Here is a 5,535-nt window from a genome sequence, read left to right on the forward strand (position 1 = left end):
ATATGAATCACTTACACGTTAATGATAGTTGCATGAAGGAGTTTTAAATCAATATTAAAATCTTAGGTCAATGTAAAATTTATGCAGTCAATTTTATACGATGTTACGAGGCTATGCCTTCCGATATGGCGAATTATTTATCACAACCTTACGTAATGCCGTGTCATAATACAGAATCATTGATTACGTTTCCTGGATACACAGAGAACAATGATAGTTATTACGATTACCTGTTCGTTTGTTTCTCTCATAATATATCGCGACACACAAACTTGTCAAAGGCGACATTATACAAAGTTTTTTAAATATATTGTGAAATAAATATTTCATACTCTTTTGAAGTTATATCAGTCAACTGATTTGTTTTTGTCTTTATGGATTAATATACCCAAGTTCTATTTCTCTTTTTATTTATTTAAAAAACATTACCAGTAAAATATATATAATTTTAATATTCTGTTTACTTTTCGAAGGAAATCATAAGTTTTTTTAACATATAAATTTTCTTACCACAGCATATAATCCTAAGTTCTACTAGTAACCTATAGTGGCATGTTTATAACATGAGAAAATTGCAGGGCATTATTAATTAGCATTGCTTCAATTGGCATCAATGACTAACCAAACGAACACTGTCTCAACTCGACTCGTAGCATCGTTTGAACTAACACAGCTACTGAGTAAGCACCATCCAGAACAATTATGGCTACAATTTGACTTGGAACAAGGCCACAGTAACCACAGTCCAAAAAATGAAGGATACAATGTGATTTTAACAAGGTTATAGTAAGTACATAGTAAGCACCATCCAGAATAATGATGGCTACAATATAACTTGGAACAGTAAGTATACACGTTCTCTTGATGATGACCAATTAGTTCCTAAACATATTAACTAGCCCTAGACACATGGTAAAAAAAAAAAACTTGATAAAACATTCTGTTATCTTTAAAATCTGAAAATATAATACTCTGGAAACAATAGGGTGGATGCAATCTGGTACAATGTTTCAAGAAGACCACTTAATATGTATATATACTTTATATATGAATAGTATCTTACACAAGATCTCATATATATATATATATATATATATATATTGACACTTTACATACTGTAGTAAACAAGTTGTTACTTGGATTATCATATATTATCAAAATTACCTTGAGAATGGAGATGTCCTACTTCATCACTGTTATGATGTGAATGCCTTTTGTAAGCTGGCAAAGCATTACTATCACTGAAAAAAAAACAAAGATAAAATTGAAAAATACAGTCACAGTGGTGTTTACCAATTAATGTGTCAAGACTGGAATGGTGTATATGTAGGTCATACAGGACATTCCACAGAAACATGAGTTGAAAAAGATTCAAGAAGATTGGAAATGGGGAAAAATGGACTTAACTTTTGCAACACACTTATGAAAACTAAACATCAATTTCACGCAAAAAAAATTACAGAATTTTATACATCTATGGAAAAGGTAAAAAATAACATGGAGTTTTATATATCCATGGAAAAAGTAAAAACTAACTTGGAATTTTATATATCTATGGAAAAGATAAAAAACTAACTTGGAATTTTATATATCTATGGAAAAGGTAAAAAACTAACTTGGAATTTTATATATCTATGGAAAGGTAAAAAACTAACATGGAATTTTATATATCTATGGAAAAGGTAAAAAACTAACTTTGAATTTTATATATCCATGGAAAAGGTAAAACTAACATGGAATTTTATATGTCCATGGAAAAGGTAAAAAACTAACTTGGAATTTTATAATATCTATGAAAAAGGTAAAAAACTAACATGGAATTTTATAATATCTGTGGAAAAGGTAAAAAAACTAACATGGAATTTTATAATAACTATGGAAAAGGTAAAACTAACATGGAATTTTATATATATCTATGGAAAAGGTAAAAAACTAACTTGGAATTTTATATATCTATGGAAAAGGTAAAAAAACTAACTTGGAATTTTATATATCTGTGGAAAAGGTAAAAAAACTAACTTGAAATTTTAGAAATGAATAAAATATAAAAACTAATCCAGATAAACTTTGAAGTGATTAAATCAATTTAAGCCTTTCCCCACTTTCCTGAGAAAGAATATCTTTAATTATAATTGTCATAAGACATTAGTATTAGACCTATTACTGTGTTTATTATGTCCCAGCAGACCTGATGAGCTGTGTATTGAGTGAAATGCATCATCCACAATAGATATTAAGGACATAGTGTGGTTGAAATATTATTACATTCTTCTTCTTCTTGAAAAACATAAGGGACATAATTACGAATGCTTTATTACAAGTATAATTAATGGGCCAATCTTTACCAATTATCACTTGCTATCAACCAACAAAGTACAATGCTACTCCTTTTCCAAATGCAGAGAGATCTCAGGTTCTATCTTTACTACCCTTCAGGTATTCTTCCAAAATCTTCCAGAGTGATTAGATTGTTTTCAATTTCTACTCAAAACTGGTCTGAAATTACTGATGAACACAGTATACAGTATGACATGACACACATTATCGCAATCAAAGAAGTATAATACTTCTGATAATTCCATTAATGATGGCAATCTAGCATTATCCACAATACTGCAATAAAAAATTCATGACTTCTTTAACAATTATCAGTGGACCAACTCCAAACCAGCTAAAAAATAAGAATAACTATGATAATATTCCACAACTACACAGTCATATCCAAAGCATTCTCCTGGTTCACCTCTCCAAAACAAACAATGAGTAGTGGGATTCATTTATCCATATTTGATTTTCCACTGTTTTTAACCTAAGTTTCTATGTTATATGATGAAAGCTAATATTTTGCAATCACAGCTATAATAAGTGGCTTAATGGTTGCAGTCCATCTAAAAAATCCAGCAACAGAGAGCTCCCAGCAAACGGTGGATGAGCCTATTTGTAATTTAGAATTTAATCTCCAAAGTAATAGATTTAAATTTAAAAATTTTTATGAATCAAGGAGTGATTTATCTTAAATAACTGTAATAATATTCCACATTAATAGGCAGGAGCATCGAGAGCCAGTCCAGGCCCCGTGGTCAATAATATCATCATTCTATTTATTAACCTTGGCTGATTTTTCATAAAAGAAATTTAGATGACAAATTTCTTCATGAATCCATGTGAAAGCAGTAGTCATTTTAGCTCATTAAGTAGTATACATTTTTAGTGAGCTTTGGAATATCCCACTGCCGGGCCCCTCAACATACCCCGAGCCAGCTGCCTCCTTGCCCCCAAAATGATCTTATAGTACATTCAGAATACCTAGCTTTAACAAATAAAACATCTCTTAAAAACACCTTGGGAAGGAATCCAACCAGCATCCAGCCAATGGTTAACTCGTCACAAAGTTTTACTCTATACCATCTTACAACCAAAGCTCCACAAACTGTATAGAGAGAAATATCAAATGCATTAACTGAAATACATTTTTAGTTGATAGGTCCGAGTGCATTCTCACCCATAGTGCTGTTTAATTCTCTCTTTTTTTAGTGACTGTTGTAACTATTATTTCATTTTGAAAATAAACACTTCACGATTTGAATGGTTTTTAACGTGGTCTTTTATCTTTACTCTCATCCTAATGTTACCTCTTATCAGCTGTAAGAATAAAAAAAAAACATTTCTGATAACACATATTCCTTACATCTAATAGTTTCATAGGTAAAAGGCTGGAAACTGTTCAGATGGAATAAGTAAACACTACATGTAAAACTACATCAACATTGATGGCAAAGTGGTGATTATTTTTCTTTAAGAGCCAGATGCTGTCATATGAAAACTATCACCAAGGAGACAAGCAAGTGAAGTTTAACCAAACACTCAATCTGAGGTAAGATAGCATTGGACACCATGCTGAGATCTTCAAGTAAAAATTTCAGAATAACACTGATACCAAGAATTGTTTCCAGTGCCTTTTCGTGGGGATTTTCTTTATTTTAACCTCCATGCCAAAAGGATTCCGGGAAAAGCATGCAAGGCTTAGAAAAATACAACATTAAAAACACATTGAACATACACTGTTAAAACTGGTTATCCATAACCAGTTTTTACTTTATCCACAAAGCACCAAGAAAGGTAGGAGCAACATTAATTTCTGAATAACCAAAAATTAATATATATCTGAAATCATTTTTATAATGTAAATTGTTTATTGAGATGTTATTTATTTACCAATACACCAAGTTCATTGTATAAAAACTTTTTATAACACCATGTTTCCTTAGATATACCTAGCATCAGGTGGCAAGCTTTGAATAGAAACACATAACAGTTCAAGATATTAAGTAATCCTAAGGAAACATAGTTTAAAAAAAAAGGTTTTAAATATGCCTTTTTTATCTGTAATTAAACAAATAATTTAGTTTGATAAGTTCTTCCTACAAATTATTCACGTGTATCAAGATGGTTTCCAGACAGATAAACAGTCAGCTACCTACAGGTTGGTTTTGAGCATAATTTTAGTTTGTGACATAATTTTTTATTTGGAAGATACATGTTTATAAATGAAATCACAAAATTAAATAAAAAGATAAAGTCAAATGTAATAGGTCGCCAAGAAATTAATGTCGCGTTTTGGAACACTTTGATTAACCACCCTCCAAAATAAAAAACGTACATCACGTATAATAGTAAAACGAACCACCTAAACATCACGGTAGTGTAACCTATATAATGTGTAAAGGTTAGTATGCTCTAATCTCTTATAGTGATGGCACCCGACGATACACACAATCGGTACGTAATGATGTTTGAATACAAGAAAAGAAGCAACACCTCTGTAGCCACAGAGAATATCAAAGAAGTTTATAGAAATGTTTTAAACGTTCGTAAGTGTCAACGATGGTGTAGCAAATTTCGTTCAGGTGATTTTAGCCTTAAAAACTGTGATGGCAGGAGCCGACATGTTGGAATTGATATTGATGCTCTGAAGATGCTTGTTGAATCTAACCTGAGGAAACACGCTCGTGAAATGGCCCTGAAATTGCATGTCTCTCATGAAACAATACGTAAACCTCTAAGGAATATCGGAAAACTCCATAAAGAAGGCGTTTGGGTGCCTCACGAACTCTGTTGATCAGCTTTTTCAACGTTGTGAACATTGCTTCGTCTCTGGCGCGTAATGCGCGCGAACCATTTTTGAACAGAATTGTCACCGCTGATGAAAAATAGATTCTCTATGCGACTATTTAAGACCAAAACTATGGCTCAGTCCTAGACAAAAACCAATTCTGACTCCAAAACCTAGTCTTCATCCGCAGAAAGTGATGCTTTGTATTTGGTGGGACATCAGAGGAGTAATTCATTTCGAACTTCTTAATCCACAGTGAAGTGTCAATGCAGAGATCTAAGTTCTAACTCATATGTAATCACTCAAGTGAACAGTTTACCGCATTTTAAAGTAATCAGGAATAAAATTTATATCTGATATAACACCTTGTTATCAACATTTTTAAATATTATCATCCATTTAACTCAAGCCCTTAGTCAGAA

The 5,535-nt window shown here is 31.7% G+C and overlaps 1 long non-coding RNA gene across 1 annotated transcript in view; it reads right to left on the reverse strand.

Annotated features, from left to right (window-relative positions):
* Nucleotides 1-1,163: 1,163 nt before the first annotated feature.
* Nucleotides 1,164-5,535, reverse strand: part of LOC111088779 — a 66,746-nt gene continuing 62,374 nt past the window's right edge. The window contains exon 3 of the long non-coding RNA XR_002613200.1: nucleotides 1,164-1,241. This is a non-coding gene — a long non-coding RNA (uncharacterized LOC111088779). The remainder of the gene's footprint in view (nucleotides 1,242-5,535) is intronic.

The sequence above is a fragment of the Limulus polyphemus genome, unplaced genomic scaffold (genome assembly GCF_000517525.1).
Source record: "Limulus polyphemus unplaced genomic scaffold, Limulus_polyphemus-2.1.2 Scaffold4429, whole genome shotgun sequence".
NCBI lineage: Eukaryota > Metazoa > Arthropoda > Merostomata > Xiphosura > Limulidae > Limulus > Limulus polyphemus.